The sequence below is a fragment of the Bombina bombina genome, chromosome 1 (genome assembly GCF_027579735.1).
Source record: "Bombina bombina isolate aBomBom1 chromosome 1, aBomBom1.pri, whole genome shotgun sequence".
In the NCBI taxonomy this organism is placed as follows: Eukaryota; Metazoa; Chordata; class Amphibia; order Anura; family Bombinatoridae; genus Bombina; species Bombina bombina.
The window spans coordinates 1,116,752,559-1,116,776,590 of record NC_069499.1 but is presented as its reverse complement, the minus strand read 5'-3'; the positions used below and the strand labels follow the sequence as shown (position 1 = coordinate 1,116,776,590).

Below are 24,032 nucleotides of genomic sequence, written 5' to 3'. Positions count from 1 at the left end.
CTTTATAACCTTTAAACTTCTAAATTTCGACCTGTTTTTAAGCCCCATGCAGGCCACCTTTATCTCAGGGCATTTTTATAGCTTTTCACAGCAGTACCTTACTCGTTCATGTATTTCATATATATAACATTGTGCTCATTCCCGTGGAGTTATTCACAAGTCGGCACTAGTTACCTAAAGTGCAAGTTTGTAAATAGTACTGAGATAAGAAGGCAGTCTGCAGATGCTTATGTATGAGTTAATTGCAGAGGTTAAAAGTATATTAATATAACCATGTTGGTTGTGTAAAACTGGGGAATGGATAATAAAGGGATTATCTATCCTTTTAAACAATAATAATTTTGGAGTAAACTGTCCCTTTAGGTTTCATTACATGTATTCATTGTACTTTCTATTTTGTGTTTTAAACCATTTAATTTGTAAACAACAGTGTATTGTTATTTTATAAATTCTGAATGTACTTTGAATGTTCCTATGTCACTTTAACAGATTACAGTTATACTCTATATTTCTGTGCACCTTTCATATTGTTTTTTGTATTTTTTCTATGTGAAAAAGTCATGTATTCTAAACTAGAAGCACATTCAAGTTAAACTGTAGTGAAAAACAATTTGTATTTGCTTTATACTGAGAAATTATATTACTGCCAGGGGCTTCTTTGTTAACCACACTTCTGTGAGATTCTACCTTCCAGAGACTCTTATTAATTTCTATAGGAGGTAGCTCACATCTTTTTGCAACTTCCATGTTTTACTCCAGTGAGATCTGAGAGAAGATTCCTCTCCAAACTGGAGAGTTTTTGAGAATAGGACTCTGTTTGATAAACAGCTGATTTTGATATTTTAAGTAAATCTCACATGTGCAATATTATAATCCAAAACTAAATTGCTGTGCTTGTCATAGATTTGCATTGAATATAGGCAACACAAGAGCAAGTTACTATGCTGACACATGCACTAACTTCAAAGAAATTATCTAAGGTCTCGCCCATTACACTGGTTACTGGATGCAAAAGTAAAATTGTTAAAACATAGACAATAACCATAAGGCCCAAAAAGGTCTGCCCAAATTTACTAAAAATGTAAACTTATTTAGTTTATAGGGTAGCCTTATGTTTATCTCAGGCATTCATAATGTCTCCCATACTGTTTGTCCTTAGCACCTCTAATAGAAGTTTATTCCCTGAATTAACCACCCTTTCTGTAAAGAAATTACTCTGGAACCTTCTATCTTTCAACTTGAGATTATTACCCATTGTTCTGTAATTGTTCTTTTTTATCAACAATATTATACTTTCAGCCTCGGCTTTACTAAACCCCTTAATATACCTGAAAGTCATATCATCTTTATCCCTTCTCTCGTCTAAGCTATTCATATTTATGTAATTGATCCTTTCCCAGTAAGTTTTAAATTGTAGACTATTTACTATTTTAGTAGCCCTCCTTTGAACAGATTCTAGTTTGTTTATATCCTTCTAGAGATATGGCCACCAGAATTGCATACACAAGATGAGGCCTCACCAGTGATCTGTAAAGAGGCGTAACATTCTGCTACCAATACCTTCAACTTAGCACACCTTTGGGTTAGTGCTCAAGCGAAAGCCAGGACCTGAGTTTTCAAGGCACCCCATAGAAGTCTATTATGTGAGGGATTTAGCATGGCTGTGCTATTGCACCTCCAGATGTCAGCTCGCCCTAGGCTTTCACTTGAGTGCTAACATTTTACTCTGCTCTTGTAATATAGAAATAAAAAAAAGGCCTCCATATTCTATCCTTCAGCCAGCATTCTACCCAGTTCACATTTTTTTTTTTAGTCTAGAGAGACCAAGGAAATACCGTTTCCGGAAATACTGTATGAATTAGTTTGTTGTGTGGGACAGTGTCAAATGATCTGCTTAAATATTAATATGCTACATCAAGTGCTGGTCTAATATTTTAGTTGCAATATCAACAAAGTCAATGAGATTAGTCTGACATAATCATCCTTAAATAAATCCATGATCATTTTGGTCCTCTAAATTGTTTGCCTTTGTTTAGTAAACAAAATCCAATTTACTTTCATTATCAAAATGTGCACAATCTTTTTATAAGCACCAGGTCCAACTGAGTAAGTGCAAGAGTGCAGTGTGTATATATACAGTATCTCACAAAAGTGAGTACACCCCTCACATTTTTGTAAATATTTTATTATATCTTTTCATGTGATAACACTGAAGAAATGACACGTGAGTGTACAGACTGTATAACAGTGTCAATTTGCTGTCCCCTCAAAATAACTCAACACACAGCTATTAATGTCTAAACCATTGGCAACAAAAGTGAGTACACCCCTAAGTGGAAATGTACAAATAGGGCCCAAAGTGTCAATATTTTGTGTGGCCAACATTATTTTCCAGCACTGCCTTAGTCCTCTTGGGCATGGAATTCTCCAGAGCTTCACAGGTTGCCACTGGAGTCCTCTTCCACGCCTTCATGATGACATTACAGAGGTGGTGGATGTTAGAGACCGTGTGCTCCCCCACCTTCCGTTTGAGGATGCCCCACAGATGCTCAATAGGGTTTAGGTCTCTAGACATGCTTGACCAGTCTATTACCTTTACCCTCAGCTTCTTTAGCAAGGCAGTGGAGGGTAAGTTATCATGTTGAAATACTGCCCTGCGGCCCGGTCTCTGAAGGAAGGGGATCATGCTCTGCTTCAGTATGTCACAGTACATGTTGGCATTCATGGTTCCCTCAATGAACTGTAGCTACCCAGTGCCGGCTGCACTCATGCAGGCCCAGACCATGACACTCCCACCACCATGCTTGACTGTAGGCAAGACACACTTGCCTTTGTACTTCTCACCTGGTTGCCGCCACACACGCTTGACACCATCTGAACCAAATAAGTTTATCTTGGTCTCATCGGACCATGGTTCCAGTAATCCATGTCCTTAGTCTGCTTGTCTTCAGCAAACTGATTGCAGACTTTCTTGTGCATCATGTTTTGAAGAGGCTTCCTTCTTGTGTGACAGCCATGCAGACCAATTTGATGCAGTGTGGGGCGTATGGTCTGAGCACTGACAGGCTGACCCCCCACCCCTTCAACCTCTGCAGCAATGCTGGCAGGTCTTATATGTCTATTTCCCAATGACAACCTCTAACGAGACAACACTAACGAGTCACATGACACCGGGGAGGAAAAATTGTTAATTGGGCCCAATTTGAACATTTCCACTTAGGAGTGTACTCACTTTTGTTGCCAATGGTTTAGACATTAATGGCTGTGTGTTGAGTTATTTTGAGGGGACAGCAAATTTACACTGTTATACAGGCTGTACACTCACTACTTTACATTGTAGCAAAGTGTCATTTCTTCAGTGTTGTCACATAAGATATAATAAAATATTTACAAAAATGTGAGGGGTGTACTCACTTTTGTGAGATACTGTATATGTGTGGGTTTCTTCCCTAAGATATGGTGAGTCCGCGGTATCATCAATTACTGTTGGGAATATCACTCCTGGCCAGCAGGAGGAAGCAAAGAGCACCACAGCAAAGCCACAATCCCCAGTTCTCCGCTTTGCTTTAGACTTGTGGTCTGAAGAAGATTTCACTTCAATCAAGATTTTATTATTTTGAAAGCCAGAGTAGGTTTGCTCTGACCTTTCCTCTCAAGATTGGGTCTAGCTGTACTCCACATCAGTCTCTTCAGTAGGGCAGTGGTGGCTTTAAAGCAGTTAGGAACTTGTAAGGTGGGCCTTGCTGCGTTTTCCTAACATATTTGAGGTTTACTCGGTTTCTTTCTTTTTTCTACAGGTCTCTGTGAGGAGCGGAATCCTCTCATACCTAGTAAGCTGTCCTCTTGCCGGACGGCCAGACTGCAGGTAAGTGCCTTTGTCTTCTGGCAGTTGGGCTGTATAGCGTCTGAATGCTACAATGTGTTACTTTGCTGTAACAGCTAGGGGATGCTGCATGTAACGATGTGTGAAAATACCGAATCTCCATGATCCTTGTAATCATTACTTTCTTCTTTCAGCCATCCGCCAAGAGACGCTGTATGGTTAAAGATTGCTTCAAGGTCTGTGTTAGGCTGGGGAAGCGGAGTGAAAGTTTTTAAAAACAGAGATTTTTTTAATATGAATTGTCCTACTTCAGTTAAGCTGAGGTGTTTTTGAAAGTGGTCTGGTTTTTCTAACTTAGAGCTAGTATCGTTCTCAGAAGCCATACCAGTACCTTATAAAAAGTACACAGCATATTTAAATAGTTACATATGTACATATTTGTATGTTTTAATAAAAGTTTTTCTTTTAATTCTTATGTTATTTTGTTATAGCGCAAATGGTTGCCTATATGTAATATGTGCTGCTTGCTTAGCTACAAATTTCCCTTGCTGAGATAGGTTTTTGTCCTGAACCCAATGTCTCTCAGGTAGATGCTGTCTAGGCAATGCCACAGATTTCTCCTTAATCGTCCCAAGCCTCAATGGTGTCACATGCTGTGCCCTGCGGTTCCTCTCTGTCTCCTGGAAGAGTGTATTTTCCTACAGAATTTGCAGTTCAGTTATCCACTGTGGTATCTGCGGCTTTATCTGTTTTTGTCCTTACCTACAGGGAAAACGCAAGAGGATATTTAAAATTCAGATAGTAAGGTTTCAGTTCCTCATTCTGCTACACAGGTCGCTCTCTCTCCTAAGTCTGGTCAGGAGGATTCGCTGGTAGATTCTGAGGGTAAAATCTCAGATTCGGACAGTATAATTCCTTCATCTGATGCTGAAGTTGTCTCCTTCAGATGTATGCTTGCACACCTCAGGTACAGTTAAAGGAGGTTTTGGCTACTTGGAAGACATTGATTCCCTGTCATTGTCAACCTTTGAAAGTTTTGTAAACTTTATCATTTCTATGATGTTCCTTCCTATGAGGAGGTGTTTTCTAGACATGCCTTGGATATTTTTAAAGAAATAGAAGAAGCTAGGGATACCTTTCTCCCTGTCTCCTGCCCTTTAAAGGATTTTGCTGTTGCTTACTCCATTAAAATGCATGGTGCCTTAAGTAGAAGGGAGCTTTTCTACTATGGCTCAGTGAACTTCGATCCCTATGGAGGGTAGCTGCTCCTTTACAGATCCATGGATAGGAAGCTGGAGGTTTAATTGTTCATTTAGAGCAATGCCTTGTCTTATTAGACTTGCTGTGCTAGCCAGTCAGGCTTGTGGCTGAAATCTTGTAAATCAGCTGAGAAACCTACCTGCTGCTTAGTGGTACAGCCTAGGCTTTCTAGTTCTGCAGTTGCAGGTTCTTATTTTATGTTTCCTTCTAACCCAAGGCTTTCTTTTCAAGGATGAGACCTTGTTGGGAATTGGTCTGGCAGAATTATCCTCTGACTTTACGGGGGAAATACCACCCGTCAAGAGAGTAGACTAAAGGAAAGTTTTCCTATTTCTGCAGGGTCAGTCAATTATTTGGGAAGCCAAACAAACTTAGTCCATTCTAAGATTCCTCCCAGGAGTAGAGTTCTCCTTCTTGAGTATCTGCAATCCAGGTATGATGAGAAGCATTCCTTGAACTGAGTTCAGGACCTTTTTTGGGAGTGATAGTCTGGGAATGGGCTCTAAGTATTTACCTCAAGTTTCTCAGGTTCTGCCCTTCAAATTAGTATCCATTCTCCTTTGCTGCAATTGGGCCTGTTTCTAACGAATATATAGACCTGAAGGATGTGTATTTATTGTTTCCATGATTGGGATCTTCTCAAGTCTCTGAGTTTCGTCTTCTTAGAAAGACTTTTAGGTCTTGGGGTATTTCAAGGGTGCTTTCTGGACAATATATGGTTCAGGTGTCATCCTTCCTTCGAGCAAACTCTCTTTCTGGAGATCTTGTCCAATCTACTTTCCCATGGATGAGAAATGATTCTGGAGCAGAGTTCCTTTGTTCCATCAGCAAGGGTGATTTTTTTGGGGGGACCTTAATAGATTCCCTATCTAGGAGAAGATTCTATCAGAGGTCAGCTAATCAAGGATTTATTAATTTTCCTCTCTCTGCTGTCTACTGTCCAGCTAACAGCAAGCTCTAATGGTCCGGTTGATAGCTTAACCATCTTGCAACCAGAGGGTTGAGATTTTTTTAACCTAGCTGCAGTTGATTTTCCCTTCATTTTTCAGTGATTCTATGTATGGAGGGAATTGGTCTGATGGTTTCCATGGACATCATTCCCTTTTTGCTAATTTTCATACAATGGAGATCATTCGGATCTGTCTCAGGAGATAGATCGAGATCAATCATCAAGAGACTTTCTCCCATGGTGGTTTTTCAGGAGTATTTGTCTCAGGGCGCCTGCTACTGGAGACATTCCTGGGTGATGTGACCACGGACGCCAGCCTGCTGGGCTGGGAAGCAGTCTGGGACTTATTTAAGGCATGGGAGTGTCTGCTTTCCTCTTTAACATCTTGGAGTTGAAAGAGATTTGCAATGTTCTGAGGGCTTGGCCTTAGCTTAGTTCCAGTCGGACAAGGTCACCTCAGTGGCTTACATCAGTGGCCGTGCTGTCTAAGGCACTGGATTAAACCTCCAGTCTCCTTGGAGGCGTGGGTTCAGATCCCACCAATCCAGAATCCAGTTAACCTATGCGGTGCATGGACATTATTTAATCCAGAGGAACTTGGAGTTCCTTAGTCATAGGAGGTGACTTGGATTGTCTGTGGGAGGAAGCTCACAATTGCTTTTTGTCATCCACTTTCCAGGGGTGGACAACTGGGAATCGGATTTCTGGACAGATATTTCACCCAGTGAGTGGGACTCTCCATCTGGAGGTGTTCTCCGGGTAAACCCTCAAATGGGGTGTTTCCGGAGTTGGCTTTTGAGGGCGTTTCAGCAGAACGCCAAGCTTCCAATATACGGTTCAAGGTCTAGTGATCCGCAGACCGTTCTGATAGATGTTCTGGTGTCTCTTCCTGGAATTTCAATCTCGCATCCCTGTTTCCTCCGTTTGCTTCCTTCCACGAGTCATTGCTCATGTCAAACAGGAGAGAGCATTAGTAGTTCTGATAGCTCCTGCATGGCCTCCCATGATTGGGTATGCAGACCTAGTGGAGATATCATCTCTCTCACCTTGGAGATTGCCTCTGAGGACGGACCTTCTAATACAGGGTCTTTTCCTTCACCCAAATATCATTTCTCAGATGCTGACTGCTTGGAGATTGGACGCTTAGTTCGGTTTAAGCGTGGGTTTTCTGAGTCGGTCATTGATGCCATGTTTCTGGCTTGTAGCCTGTTATTTGAAACATTTACCATAAGATATGGCATAAATGTCCCCTTATGGTGTGAATCTGTAGGATCAGGATTCTTAGGATTTTCCCCTTTCTACAGGATGGTCTGGAGTTTTCTGAAGGGTCAGATATCTGCATTATCTTTTCTTGCTGCATGGACGTGCCAGATGTGCAATTTTTTTGTCAGGCCTTGGTCAGAATCAGGCCTGTGTTTAAGTCTGTTGCTCCTCCTGGGAGCCTTAACTTTTGTTCTTAAAGTTTTGCAGCAAGCTCCGTTTGAGCCATTGCATTCCATAGATATTAAGTTGTTATCTTGGAAGGTTTTGTTTCTTATTGCTATCGCTTCTGCTCGGAGAGTGTCTGAACTCTCAGCTTTGCAGTGTGATTCGCCTTATCTTATCTTTCATGCCGATGAGGCGGTTCTTCGTACTAAGTTAGGTTCCTTTCTAAAGTGGTTTTGGACAGAAATTTTAATCAGGAAATTGTTGTTCCTTTTCTTTGTCGTAGTTCTTCTTTTTTGAAGAACGTTTGTTGTACAACTTGATAGTTGTGCATGCTTTTAAAATTTTTATTTACAGGCGACTAAGGATTTTGTATAATTTTGTACAAATAATTGTTTTTGCTTATGAGACTGCTGGGCAGCTCATTCCACTAGGGCTGTCTCTTCTTCTTGGGTTTTCAAAAATGAAGCTTCTGGATTTGCAAGGCTGCAACTTGGTCTTCTCTGCATACCCTGTCCAAATTTTACAAATTGAATTATTCTTCAAGCAGTGGTGCCTTCTGTTTAGGTTACCTGTCTTGTCCCTCCCTAATCATCGGTGTCCTCTAGCTTGGGTATTGGTTCCCAACAGTAATTGATGATTCTGTGGACTCACCGTAAATTAGGAAAGAAAACTAAATTTCTTTCATGTAATTAGCAAGAGTCCATGAGCTAGTGACGTATGGGATATACATTCCTACCAGGAGGGGCAAAGTTTCCCAAACCTTAAAATGCCTATAAATACACCCCTCACCACACCCACAATTCAGTTTTACAAACTTTGCCTCCGATGGAGGTGGTGAAGTAAGTTTGTGCTAGATTCTACGTTGATATGCGCTCCGCAGCAAGTTGGAGCCCGGTTTTCCTCTCAGCGTGCAGTGAATGTCAGAGGGATGTGAGGAGAGTATTGCCTATTTGAATGCAGTGATCTCCTTCTACGGGGTCTATTTCATAGGTTCTCTGTTATCGGTCGTAGAGATTCATCTCTTACCTCCCTTTTCAGATCGACGATATACTCTTATATATACCATTACCTCTGCTGATTCTCGTTTCAGTACTGGTTTGGCTTTCTACAAACATGTAGATGAGTGTCCTGGGGTAAGTAAATCTTATTTTCTGTGACACTCTAAGCTATGGTTGGGCACTTTGTTTATAAAGTTCTAAATATATGTATTCAAACATTTATTTGCCTTGACTCAGAATGTTCAACTTTCCTTATTTTTCAGACAATCAGTTTCATATTTGGGATAATGCATTTGAATTAATCATTTTTTCTTACCTTTCAAAAATTTGACTCTTTTTTCCCTGTGGGCTGTTAGGCTCGCGGGGGCTGAAAATGCTTCATTTTATTGCGTCATTCTTGGCGCAGATTTTTTTGGCGCAAAAATTCTTTTCCGATTCCGGCGTCATACGTGTCGCCGGAAGTTGCGTCATTTTTTGACGTTATTTTGCGCCAAAAATGTCGGCGTTCCGGATGTGGCGTCATTTTTGGCGCCAAAAGCATTTAGGCGCCAAATAATGTGGGCGTCTTGTTTGGCGCTAAAAAAATATGGGCGTCGCTTTTGTCTCCACATTATTTAAGTCTCATTATTTATTGCTTCTGGTTGCTAGAAGCTTGTTCACTGGCATTTTTTTCCCATTCCTGAAACTGTCATTTAAGGATTTTGTTCAATTTTGCTTTATATGTTGTTTTTTCTATTACATATTGCAAGATGTTCCACGTTGCAACTGAGTCAGAAGATACTTTAGGAAAATCACTGCCGGGGCTGGAGCTACCAAGCTAAGTGTATCTGCTATAAATTTTTGGTATCTGTTTCTCCAGCTGTTGTTTGTATTGCATGTCATGACAAACTTATTAATGCAGATAAAATTTCCTTTAGTACTGTTATATTACCTGTTGCTGTTCCGTCAACATCTAAATTTCAGAGTGTTCCTGATAAACATAAGAGATTTTATTTTTTAAATCCATTTAGAAGGCTATGTCTGTTATTTCTCCTTCTAGTTTACATAAAAGTCCTTTAAAACTTCTCTTTTTTTCAGATGAATTTTTAAATGAACATTATCATTCTGATACTGATAATGGTTCTTCTGGTTCAGAGGTTTCTGTCTCAGAGGTTGATGCTGATAAATCTTTGTATTTGTTCAAGATGGAATTTATTCGTTCTTTATTTTAAAGAAGTATTAATTGCTTTAGATATAGAGGATTCTGGTCCTCTTGATACTGAATCCAAACGTTTAAATAGGGTTTTTAAATCTCCTGTAGTTATTCCAGAAGTGTTTAATCTCCCTGATGTTTTTTCTGAAGTAATTTCCAGGGAATGGAATAATTTGGGTAATTCTTTTACTCCTTCTAAACGTTTAAGCAATTATATCCTGTGCCATCTGACAGATTAGAGTTTTTTGGGACAAAATCCCTAAGGTTTGGGGCTGTCTCTATTCCTGCTAAAATGTACTACTATTTCTACGGCAGATAGTACTAAATTTAAGGATCCTTTAGATAAGAAAATTGAATCCTTTCTAAGAAAAGTTTACTTATGTTCAGGTAATCTTCTTAGACCTGCTATATTTTTACCGGATGTTGCTGCAGCTTCAACTTTTTGGTTAGAAGTTTTAGCACAACAAGTAACAGATCATAATTTTATAGCATTATTATTATTCTATAACATGCTAATAATTTTATTGGTGATACCATCTTTTGATATCATTAGTGTTGATGTCAGGTATATGTCTCTAGCTATTTTAGCTAGAAAAGCTTTATGGATTAAACTTGGAATGCTGATATGTCTTCTAAGTCAACTTTGTTTTCCCTTTCTGTCCAGGGTAATAATAATTTTTTCGTTCTTTTTTTCATAATAAGGAACAAAAGCCTGATCCTTCATCCTCAGGAGCGGTATCAGTTTGGAAACTTTTTCCAGTTTGGAATATATCCAAGCCTTATAGAAACCTATAGTCAGCTCCTAAGTACCCATGAAGGTGCGGCCCTTTTTTCCAGTTCAGCTGGTATGGGGCAGATTACGTTTTCTTCAAAGGAATTTGGATCAATTCCGTTCTCAATCTCTGGTTTCAGAACATTGTTTCAGAAAGGTACAGAATTGGCTTCAAGTTAAGGCCTCCTGCTAATAGATTTTTTTCTTTCCCGTGTCCCAGTTAACACAGCAAGGCTCAGCATTTCTGAAATGTGTTTCAGATCTAGAGTTGGCTGGAGTAATTATGCCAGTTCCAGTTCTGGAACAGGGACTAGGGTTTTTATTTTATCTCTTCATTGTACCAAAGAAGGTCAATTCCTTCAGACCAGTTCCGGATCTATCAATATTGAATCGTTATGTAAGGATACCAACATTCAAGATGGTTACTGTAGGACTATTCTGCCTTTTGTTTAGTAAGGGCATTATATGTCTACAATAGATTTACAGGATGTGTATCTGCATATTCCGATTCATCCAGATCATTTTTAGTGTCTGAGATTCTCTTTTTAGACAAGCATTACCAGTTTTGTGGCTCTACCGTTTGGCCTAGCCTCAGTTCCAAGAATTTTTTTCAAAGATTCTCGGTGCCCTTCTTTCTGTATTCAGAGAACGGGGTTTTGGTATTTCCTTATTTGGACGATTATCTTGGTATTTGCTCAGTCTTCTCATTCGAAGAATCTCATGCGAATCGATTTGTGTTGTTTCTTCAAGATCATGGTTGGAGGATCAATTTACCAAAAAGTTCATTGATTCCTCAGTCAAGGGTAACCTTTCTGGGTTTCCAGATAGATTCAGTGTCCATGACTCTGTCTTTAACAGACAAAAGACGTCTAAAATTGATTTCAGCTTGTCGAAACCTTCAGTCACAATCATTCCCTTCGGTAACCTTATGCATGGAAATTCTAGGTCTTATGACTGCTGCATCGGACGCGATCCCCTTTGCTCGTTTTCACATGCGACCTCTTCAGCTCTGTATGCTGAATCAATGGTGCAAGGATTACACAAAGATATCTCAATTTATATCTTTAAAAACCGATTGTTCGACACTCTCTAACGTGGTGGACAGATCACCATCGTTTAATTTAGGGGGCTTCTTTTTGTGCTTCCGACCTGGACTGTAATTTCAACAGATACAAGTCTCACAGGTTGGGGAGCTGTGTGGGGATCTCTGACGGCACAAGGAGTTTGGGAATCTCAGGAGGTGAGATTACCGATCAATATTTTGGAACTCCGTGCAATTTTCAGAGCTCTTCAGTTTTGGCCTCTTCTGTAGAGAGAATCGTTCATTTGTTTTCAGACAGACAATGTCACAACTGTGGCATACATCAATCATCAAGGAGGGACTCACAGTCCTCTGGCTATGAAAGAAGTATCTCTAATTTTTTTGGTTTGGGCAGAATCCAGCTCCTGTCTAATCTCTGCGGTTTATATCCCAGGTGTAGACAATTGGGAAGCGGATTATCTCAGCCGCCAAATGTTCCATCCGGGCGAATGGTCTCTTCACCCAGAGGTATTTCTTCAGATTGTTCAAATGTGGGAACTTCCAGAAATAGATCTGATGGCGTCTCATCTAAACAAGAAACTTCCCAGATATCTGTCCAGATCCCGGGATCCTCAGGCGGAGGCAGTAGATGCATTTTCACTTCCTTGGAAGTATCATCCTGCCTATATCTTTCCGCCTCTAGTTCTTCTTCCAAGAGTAATCTCCAAGATACTGAAGGAATGCTCGTTTGTTCTGCTGGTAGCTCCGGCATGGCCTCACAGGTTTGGTATGCGGATCTTGTCCGGATGGCCTCTTGCCAAGCATGGACTCTTCCGTTAGACCAGACTTTCTTTCGCAAGGTCCTTTTTTCCATCAGGATCTGAAATCCTTAAATTTATAGGTATGGAGATTGAACGCTTGATTCTTGGTCAAAGAGATTTCTCTGACTCTGTGATTAATACTATGTTACAGGCTCGTAAATCTGTATCTAGAGAGATATATTATAGAGTCTGGAAGACTTATATTTTTTGGTGTCTTTCTCATCATTTTTCTTGGCATTCTTTTAGAATGCCGAGAATTTTTTTCAGTTTCTTCAGGATGGTTTAGATAAGGGTTTGTCTGCAAGTTCCTTGAAAGGACAAATCTCTGCTCTTTCTGTTCTTTTTCACAGAAAGATTGCTATTCTTCCTGATATTCATTGTTTTGTACAAGCTTTGGTTCGTATAAAACCTGTCATTAAGTCAATTTCTCCTCCTTGGAGTTTGATTTTGGTTCTGGGAGCTCTTCAAGCTCCTCCCTTTGAACCTATGCATTCATTGGTCATTAAATTACTTTCTTGGGAAGTTTTGTTCCTTTTGGCCATCTCTTCTGCCAGAAGAGTTTCTGAATTATCTGCTCTTTTCTTGTGAGTCTCCTTTTCTGATTTTTCATCAGGATAAGGCGGTGTTGCGAACTTCTTTTGAATTTTTACCTAAAGTTGTGATTTCCAACAACATTAGTAGAGAAATTGTGGTTCCTTCATTATGTCCTAATCTTAAGAATTCTAAGGAGAAAGCATTGCATTCTTTGCATGTTGTTAGAGCTTTGAAATATTATGTTGAAGCTACTAAGTCTTTCCGAAAGACTTCTAGTCTATTTGTTATCTTTTCCGGTTCTAGAAAAGGCCAGAAAGCTTCTGCCATTTCTTTGGCATCTTGGTTGAAATCTTTAATTCATCTTGCCTATGTTGAGTCGGGTAAAACTCCGCCTCAGAGGATTACAGCTCATTCTACCAGGTCAGTTTCTACTTCCTGGGCGTTTAGGAATGAAGCTTCGGTTGATCAGATTTGCAAAGCAGCAATTTGGTCCTCTTTGCATACTTTTTCAATTCTACCTTTTTGATGTATTTTCTTCTTCTGAAGCAATTTTTGGTAGAAAAGTACTTCAGGCAGCGGTTTCAGTCTGAATCTTCTGCTTATGTTTTTTATTAAACTTTATTTTGGGTGTGGATTATTTTCAGCAGGAATTGGCTGTCTTTATTTTATCCCTCCCTCTCTAGTGACTCTTGTGTGGAAAGATCCACATCTTGGGTAATCATTATCCCATACGTCACTAGCTCATGGTCTCTTGCTAATTACATGAAAGAAAACATAATTTATGTAAGAACTTACCTGATAAATTCATTTCTTTCATATTAGCAAGAGTCCATGAGGCCCACCCTTTTTGTGGTGGTTATGATTTTTTTGTATAAAGCACAATTATTCCAATTCCTTATTTTATATGCTTTTGCACTTTTTTATCACCCCACTTCTTGGCTATTCGTTAAACTGAATTGTGGGTGTGGTGAGGGGTGTATTTATAGGCATTTTAAGGTTTGGGAAACTTTGCCCCTCCTGGTAGGAATGTATATCCCATACGTCACTAGCTCATGGACTCTTGCTAATATGAAAGAAATGAATTTATCAGGTAAGTTCTTACATAAATTATGTTTTATGCTTATCTTATAAAGTTATTTCTATCCGGATACGATGAGTCCACAGCCCGCCCTTTATTTTAAGACAGTTACTTTAACCTATAACCTCAGGCACCTCTACACCTAGAGGCCTATTTATCAAAGCGTGAACTGAAAATACGCTGGAATTCCGCGTCGTAATTGTCGTGAGATTCATCCGCAGTAGTTATCAAAGCGTCAAGTTTGGCAAATGTTAAAATTTGTGACGTAACATACGATCCCGCAATCTCAATCCGACGCACATCGCTGCGAGTTGAAAACCCGTGGAATTCAAGCGGAATCGTGTTCATTCGCCCTAATATTCGTCACTATTTGAAGTGCTCACGAAGTTATCAAAATTTCTACAGTTACGCTCGCGTCTTTTCCGACTCAGCGTACTTGGTTTTCAATCCACCATCCTTCAAGTCGTGGATGCCTTAGAACTTAATGGGAGTCTGAAAACACAGAAAACTTATGTTCGATGCTGCATGAGAATAGAGTATATTACATAATAAAAGTAAATTAGAAACTTTATTAAAATTGTATACCCTTTCTAAATCAAACAATATTATTACTCCACATTTGGTGCACTAGTATATATAGGGATAAAAATGAAAAATACATTACTATTGATGGATTATGCTACAACTTTGTCTCTCATTACAAATCAAGGGGACAATATTATTTCTACATAATTGGTGCAAAGTTTTGCCCCAAACCTGTCGCACTAATAGATATAGAGATGTAAATTAAATAATAACACACAACATAATATAGCTAACATCCTTTTTATTTGTTTGAAAAATCTATGTGCACTATGTTTAAGCCATGTAATACAAGTCCCACTCCCCACTTTGCGCCATATTTGACGCAACACTTTTCGTACCAATTATGACACATACTCCTAAATACCCCACACACTATTGCATTTGTTCACCACTTTTGATTAGAATATGCATAATCACATGATTTATGACATCAGCCAATCTGATTCAAATACGCTTTATAAACTATCACTAACGAATTGCTTGATACTTGTGTCATTTATCACTCATCAGAACTTGTAAGTGCCATTTGTTACATTGTGTATTATACTTTGAAAGTATGTATATGTAAAATTAGTATTAAAGATAAACATTGATGCTGTCATTAGGACACACAGTGTAATATTTTGATTATATATAATCTTAAGCTGATAGCTCGAAGGGATAGCCCACCTAACTTGAAACTGTCATGAATCAGATACAGCAGAAATTAAAATTACCCTTTTACTGGCATGCTATTTTCAGTGTATTTCTTCCTTCTCTTGAATTTCTTTTTCAGTAAGAAATGTCATCTTATATGCCAGCCCATTTTATAACACCTGTGAAGGGGTGTTTTTTAAAAATAGATTGCAATCAGGAGGGGTTAGACCGGTGCAGAGAGAAACCTGGCCCAGCTCTTAAAGGGACAGGAAACCCCAAAATATTATTTCATGATTTGGATAGAACATACAATTTTAAACAACTTTCCAATTTACTTCTATTATCAAATTTGCTTCATTATCTTGTTATCCTTTGCTGAAGGAACAGCATTGCACTACTGGCAGCAAGCTGAACACATCTATTTAGCCAATCACAAGAGACAAATGTGTGCAGGCACCAATTAGCAGCTAGCTCCCACTAGTGCAACTTACATTTTTACTTTCCTATCCCTTTAAAATATCCATAGATTTCAAATAAATACATATGATTCTCTGATTACATGTTATATTTGCAATTATTCCTGCTCAGAATAATAATACATTTAGAATATGACATACAACATTGTTTAGAATAAAATAAGGAACTTAGGGACATGTAAATATATTTGCAAAAGATTTCTGACATAACACACATATTTATATATGTGTGTGTATATACATACTAAAATATGTATGTCTAGTATTTAAAAGAATTCTAATAATTCACTCTCCACTTTGCACCAAATATGTCGCTACTTGCTATATTCGCAATTAGTCCTGCTCAGAAAAAAATACATTTATACTATATACAATAATGTGCTAAAGAGAAATGTGCTTGTTCGTGACAGTATTAAATTGGTATAAATAAAGTTTGGAAAAACCCTAATAGCCACGACATCGATAACTGTTAGTTAACACCAGTCCAATGCTCTTCACATCGTACTTGACGCACGTGTTTTTGACAGCTTTTTTGATAAATAAGGAGATCCTATTCAGATCCGCTGCCGCAATGTTTGGCGGGCGTATTGACGCCCGTGAATGCAACATAGTTGACGCTTTGATAAATATCCCCCCTTGTGTTATTTCCTTTTTCTCCATTTTCCTTCAATCGAATGACTGGAAGGGAAGTGACATATAACAGCTTTGCTGTGGTGCTCTTTGCCTCCTCCTGCTGGCCAGGAGTGATATTCCCAACAGTAATTGATGATTCCGAGGACTCACTGTATCCGGAAAGAAAGAAATTTATCAGGTAAGCATAAATTTTGTTTTTGTGATTGGCTGTTGTCTGTCACATGGGGCAGGGGAAATGGATGTAACCTTAAAATTGTTCAGAAAAATCTACTAGTCATTTGAAATTCAGATAAATTGTTATTGGATTTACTCTTCCTTCCTAAGATAGGGAGAGTCCACGGCTTCATTCCTTACTGTTGGGAAATACAACACCTGGCCACCAGGCGAAAGCAAAGACACCCCATCCAAAGGCTTGATATATCCCTCCCACTTCCTCATTACCCCAGTCATTCTTTGCCTTTCCTCCCGTTAGGAGGTGGCAAAGAAGTGTCAGAAGATTTGGAGAGTCCTGAAAAAGGGTATCTGCCCTTCAAGATAGGACTGGAGTTTCATGTCAACCTCTCAGTGAGAGTATTGATGGAAGTTAGAGTCTGGAGATGCAGGGAAAGTGTTTCTGCGAAACCATCTAGACTACTGCTAACAGCTCCTAAGCAATCAGTGTTGACAAATTTTACTGCCTGCTTTCTCTCACGCAAGTCCATGTCAGGAGTGCTGCTATAAGACTGTCACACTTGAGAGGCTGTGTTCTGTTCCACAGCATGGATCCTGGAGGTAAGATCGTATCAATTTTTACACATAAAAGTCTATAGCAGGGTCACAGTGTGGCTCCTTTATACCTTGATAGGATCCAGGGTTAATATCCTCTGAAGGGGGTTTATTGAACAGTTGGGGTTACTTAATCGGTGTATTAATTATTTACATGCTGCTTTGTGTGATTTTTTCCTGGGCTGATAGACTGTGTGTTTTTGGCTGTAACAGGTTTCACTTTTAAGTTTCACTTTCGTTTTTGAAAGTGTTGCACAGCTCCTATTCCTTGCTGTACTTGTAATAACAGGAAAAGTACTGTCTTGCACTCCATATGACTGGGTGTGGTCTTTGTTCTTTTTCTCCATTCCGGCTTTATTCAAACCTTTTTGTGGTCCCAAAGAAGGAGGGAACTTTCTGCCCAATTCTGGACCTAAAGTGCTTACACAAATTTCTCAATGTCCCTTCCTTCAAGATTGTGACGATAAGGTCCATCCTTCCTTTAATTCAGGAAGGCCAGTTTATGATCACTATAGATCTGAAGGATGCTTACCTTCATTTTCCAATCCACAGGGAACACTTTGCATTCCTGATGTTTGCATTCCTGGACCAGCACTCCCAGTTCATTGCCCTTCCGTTTAGCCTAACTACTGCTCCAAGAATCTTTTCGAAGGTTCTGGGGGCTCTTTTAGCCATTGCCAGAACTCAGGGTATTGCAGAAGCCCCATACTTGGACAATATTCTGGTGCAAGCACCATTCTTTCGGGTACTATAATTGACTCCATATCCATGATGATATTTCTAACAGACCAGAGACGTTGCAAGCTAACTTTGGCATGCCTTACCCTCCGGACCTCCTTGAGTCCCTCTGTGGCTCAGTGTATGGTGATTGTTCTCATGGTGTCCTGCATTGACATCATTCCTTTTGCCAGGTTCCGTCTCAGACCTTTACAACTGTGCATGCTGAGGCAGTGGAACGACAATCATTCAGATCTGTCTCAACAGATTGTATTAGACAGCCAGTCGAGAGAATCACTCTCTTGGTGGCTCTGTCCAGATCATCTGTCCCGAGGTACATGCTTCTTAAGACCATCCCAGGAGATTGTGACTACGGACGCAAGCCTATCCGGATGGGAAGCTGCTTTTTGGGGTGCCAGGAAGGCACAGGGATGGTGGACTCAGGAGGAGTCCTCCCTCCCGATTAATATTCTGGAACTACAGGCAATTTTCAAGGCCTTGAAGGCTTGGCCTCTTCTGGGTTCGTCCCAGTTTATCAGATTCCAGTCAGACAATATAACATTGGTGGCTTACATCAACCATCAGGGGGGAACAAGAAGTTCCTTGACGATGAAGGAAGTATCTCAGATTCTGGAGTGGGCAGAGGCCCACAGCTGTTCGCTGTCAGCGAGCCACATTCCGGGTGGGGACAACTGGGAAGTGGATTTTCTCAGCAGGCAATCCTTCAATCCAGGGGAATGGTCTCTCCATCCCAAAGGGTGTTTGCAGAGATATGCAGCAAGTGGGGGACGCCGGAGATAGATCTCATGGCGTCCCGTCTCAATACCAAGCTACCCAGGTACGGGTTGAGGTTGAGGGATCCCCAAGTGGATCTAATAGATGCTCTAGCAGTGCCATGGAGGTTCAAACTCCTATATCTTTTTCCTCCATTACCGCTTCTTCCTCGAGTAGTGGCCCGCATAAAGCAGGAGCGAGTATCAGTAATCCTGATTGTTCCATCGTGGCCACGAAGGACGTGGTTCACGGATCTAGTGGGGATGTCCTCATCTCCTCCATGGAAGTTACCTTGTCGCAGAGACTGCGTGGAGATTGAACGCTTAGTCTTAGCCAAGAGAGGTTTCACAGAGAGTGTCATTGATACTCTTATTCAAGCTCGTAAACCAGTTACTCAGCGTATCTACCACAAGGTGTGGAGGACCTACATATTCTGGTGTGAAGAGTGTGTTTTTTCCTGGCACAGAGTTAAGGTTGCCAAGATCTTATCCTTTCTCCAGGATGGGTTGGAGAATGGCCCTTCTGCTAGTTCCCTGAGGGGACAGATTTTGACCCTGTCGGTTTTATTGTACAAGAGACTGGCTGCGCTTCCAGACGTGCAGTCCTTTGTTAAGGCACTGATTAGGATCAGACCTGTGTTTAGATATGGGGCTTCTCCTTGGAGCCTAAACAGGTTCCGTTTGAGCTTCTGCATTCCGTTGACATTAAATTATTCTCTTTTTTTTGCTATTGCCTCTGCGTGAAGAGTTTCTGAGATCTCTGCATTGCAATGTGAGCCCCCTTATCTGATTTTTCATGCAGATAAGGCAGTTTTACATACTAAATTAGGTATTCTTCCTAAGCTTGTATCAGATTGCAACATCAATCAGGTGATTGTGGTTCCTTCATTGTGTCCTATTCCTTCTTCATCGAAGGAACGCTTACTTCACAATTTGGATGTGGTTCGCGCATTGAAGTTCTATCTTCAGGCTACTAAAGAGTTTAGACAATCTTCCTCTTTGTTTGTTGTCTATTCAGGGAAGCGTAAGGGGCTTCGACTTTCCTATCTTTTTGGTTAAGGAGTGTCATCCGCTTAGCTTATGAGACATTGTCCTCCTGAGAGGATAACAGCTCATTCCACTAGAGCAGTGGCTTCCTCTTGGGCCTTTAAGAATGAGGCCTCTATGGATCAGATTTGTAAGGCGGCTACCTGGTCCTCCTTACATTTTTTTTTTAATTTTACAAGTTTGATGTTTTTGCTTCGGCTGAAGCAGCTTTCGGGAGAAAAGTTTTGCGGGCTGTGGTGCCCTCAGAATAGGGCCCACCTTTTCCTTTTTGTTCCCTCCCGTTATTCATTCAGTGTCCTCTGAAGGTTGGGTATAGTTTTCCCAACAGTAAGGAATGAAGCTGTGGACTCTCCCTTAGGAAGGAAAACATTATTTATGCTTACCAGATAAATTCCTTTCCTTTCAGATAGGGAGAGTCCATGGCCCCGCCCATTTTTTCTTTTCTATGAGCAGCCCCCTATTATTTATTTTATCTTCTGGCACCATTTATACCCTAATGTTTCTCCTACGTTTCCTTGTTTCCTCGGCAGAATGACTAGGGTAATGGGGAAGTGGGAGGGATGGCCAGCTGTTGTATTTCCCAACAGTAAGGAATGAAGCCGTGGTCTCTCCCTATCCGGAAGGAAAGAAATTTATCTGGTAAGCATAAATTATGTTTTTATTATACATTTGCTAGTTATGCAATTCTACTTTACTTAATGGTCCTTTAATTTGCATGCGCCTAGATTTAGAGTTTGGCGTTAGCTGTCAAAAGCAGCGTTAAGGGGTTCTAACGCTGCTTTTTACCGCCCGCTGGTATTTAGAGTCAGGCAGGAAAGGGTCTACCGCTCACTTTCTTTCCGCGACTCGAGGCTACCGCAGATCCCCTTACGTCAATTGCGTATCCTATCTTTTCAATGGGATTTGCCTAACGCTGGTATTTCGAGTCTTGGAAGAAGTGAGCAATAGACCCTCTACCGACAAGACTCCAACCGCAAAAAAAAGTCAGTAGTTAAGAGCTTTATGGGCTAACGCGGGAACATAAAGCTCTTAACTACTGTGCTATAAAGTACACTAACACCCATAAACTACCTATGAACCCCTAAACTGAGGCCCCCCCACATCGCCAACCCTATAATAAAATTTTTTAACCCCTAATCTGCTGCTCCGGACACTGCCGCAACCTACATTATACCTATAAACCCCTAATCTGCTGCCCCTAACATCGCTGACACCTACATTATATTTATTAACACCTAATCTGCCCCCCCCCAACGTTGCCGCCACCTACCTACACTTATTGACCCTTAATCTGCCGCCCCCAACGTCGCCGCTACTAGAATAAATTTATTAACCCCTAAACCTAAGTCTAACCCTAACACCTCCCTAAGTTAAATATAATTTAAATTAAACTAAATAAATGTACTATAATTAAATAAATTATTCCTATTTAAAACTAAATACTTACCTATAAAATAAACCCTAATATAGCTACAATATAACTAATAGTTACATTGTAGCTATTTTAGGATTTATATTTATTTTACAGGCAACTTTGTATTTATTTTAACTAGGTACAATAGCTATTAAATAGTTAATAACTATTTAATAGCTACCTAGTTAAAATAATTACAAAATTACCTGTAAAATAAATCCTAACCTAAGTTACAAATACACCTAACACTACACTCTCAATAAATTAATTAAATAAATTACCTACAATTAGCTAAACTAAAATACAATTAAATAAACTAATCTATAATACAAAGAACAAAACACTAAATTACAGAAAATAAAAAAAATTACAAGAAGTTTAAACTAATTACACCTAATCAAAGCCCCCTAATAAAATAAAAAAGCCCCCCAAAATAATAAAATGCCCTACCCTATTCTAAATTACAAAGTAATCAGCTCTTTTACCAGCGGGGCGTTGCCCCAAAGTAATCAGCTCTTTTACCTGTAAATAAAAATACACCCCCCCCACATTAAAACCCACCACCCCACATACTCCTACTCTAACCCACCCAAACCCCCCTTAAATAAACCTAACACTAACCCCCTGAAGATCTCCCTACCTTGAGTTGTCTTCACCCAGCCGAGCTGAATTCTTCATCCAAGCAGAGCAAGAAGAGGTCCTTCATCCGGTAGAAGTCTTTATCCAAGCGGGGCAAGAAGAGGTCCTCCATCCGGTAGAAGTCTTCATCCAAGCGGGGTCTTCTATCTTCATCTATCCGGAGCGGAGCCATCTTCCATACAGCCGACGCGGAGCCATCCTCTTAAACCGACGGACTAACAACGAATGACGGTTCATTTAAGGGACGTCATCCAAGATGGCGTCCCTCGAATTTCGATTGGCTGATAGGATTCTATCAGCCAATCGGAATTAAGGTAAGAAAAATCTGATTATCTGATTGAATCAGCCAATCAGATTGAAGTTAAATCCGATTGGCTGATCCAATCAGCCAATCGGATTGACCTAGCATTCTATTGGCTGTTCCGATCAGCCAATAGAATGCGAGGTCAATCTGATTGGCTGATTGGATCATCCAATCGGATTGAACTTCAATCTGATTGACTGATTCAATCAGACAATCAGATTTTTCTTACCTTAATTCCGATTGGCTGATAGAATCCTATCAGCCAATCGGAATTTGAGGGACGCCATCTTGGATGACGTCCCTTAAAGGAACCGTCATTCGTCGTTAGTCCGTCGGTTGAAGAGGATGGCTCCGCGTCGGCTGTATGGAAGATGGCTCCGCTCCGCTCCGTATGGATGAAGATAAAAGACCCCGCTTGAATGAAGACTTCTACCGGATGGCGGACCTCTTCTTGCCCCGCTTGGATGAAGACTTCTACCGGATGAAGGACCTCTTCTTGCTCCGCTTGGATGAAGAATTCGGCTCGGCTGGGTGAAGACGACTCAAGGTAGGGAGATCTTCAGAGGGTTAGTGTTAGGTTTATTTAAGGGGGGTTTGGGTGGGTTAGAGTAGGGGTATGTGGGTGGTGGGTTTTAATGTTGGGGGGTGTATTTTTATTTACAGGTAAAAGGGCTGATTACTTTGGGGCAATGCCCCGCAAAAAGCCCTTTTAAGGGCTGGTAAAAGAGCTGATTACTTTGTAATTTAGAATAGGGTAGGGCATTTTATTATTTTGGGGGGCTTTTTTATTTTATTAGGGGGCTTAGATTAGGTGTAATTAGTTTAAACTTCTTGTAATTTTTTCTATTTTCTGTAATTTAGTGTTTGTTTTTTTTGTATTATAGATTAGTTTATTTAATTGTTTTTCTCTTGTTAAGTGTGTTCAGTCCACGGGTCATCCATTACTTATGGGATATATTCTCCTTCCCAACAGGAAGTTGCAAGAGGATCACCCAAGCAGAGCTGCTATATAGCTCCTCCCCTCACATGTCATATCCATTCATTCTCTTGCAACTCTCAACAAAGAAGGAGGTCGCGAGAGGAGTTGGAGTTTTTACTTAATTATTCTTCAATCAAAAGTTTGTTATTTTAAAATGACACTGGAGTGTGCCGTTTTTTGTATCTCAGGCAGTATTTGGAGAAGAATCTGCCTGCGTTTTTCTATGATCTTAGCAGACGTAACTAAGATCCGCTGGCTGTTCTCGACATTCTGAGGAGTAGGGTAACTTCAGAAAGAGGGGAATAGCATGTGGGGTCCCCCGCAAATGAGGTATGTGCAGTACATTATTTTCTGGGAATGGAATTGACTAAGAAAATACTGCTGTTACCCATATGATGTAAGTACAGCCTTAAATGCAGTAGTAGCGACTGGTATCAGGCTGATAAATGTATGCGCAGTTGAGTTATTTTCTAGGGACTAGAATTTGACTGAGAAAATACTGTTAATACTGAAATAATGTTTAAGCCTTATCTGCAGTGGAAGCGACTGGTAGCAGGCTTAGTGATAACTTTGCATGACATTCAAAATGTTGTTTTTAAAACGTTTACTGGCATGTTATTCGTTTTGTGAGGTACTTTGGTGATAAATCTTTTTGGGCATGATTTTTTTCCACATGGCTAACGTATTTTCTGCATAGAAACCGTTATATCAGGTCTCCCACTGTTGTAATATGAGTGGGAGGGACCTTGTTTTAGCGCCTTGTTGCGCAGTTAAAATTCTAGCACAGTCTTCCTGTTTCTTCCTCCTTTGATCCAGGACGTCTCTAGAGAGCTCAGGGGTCTTCAAAATTCGTTTTTGAGGGAGGTAATCAGTCACAGCAGATCTGTGACAGTGTGTTTGACTGTGATAAAAGCGTTAAATCTTAATTTGATATCCGTTTTTGGGTATTGAGGGGTTAATCATCCTTTTGCTAATGGGTGCAATCCTCTGCTAATTAATACATTTCTCGTTAAGAATTGTTGACTATAACTGAATTAGTTTTCTTTGTTATTCAATTGTGTTTTTAAAAGCGCTGCAGCGTTTTTTATATTACTTGTAAACTTATTGAAAGTGATTTCCAAGCTTGCTAGCTTCATTGCTAGTCTGTTTAAACATGTCTGATATAGAGGAATCTGCTTGTTCATTATG

General features: G+C 40.1%; 1 protein-coding gene across 1 annotated transcript in view; it reads left to right on the top strand.

Annotated features, from left to right (window-relative positions):
* Positions 1-24,032, top strand: part of STAC2 (SH3 and cysteine rich domain 2) — a 318,737-nt gene that overhangs the window by 211,509 nt on the left and 83,196 nt on the right. The gene's annotated exons all lie outside the window — the stretch shown is intronic.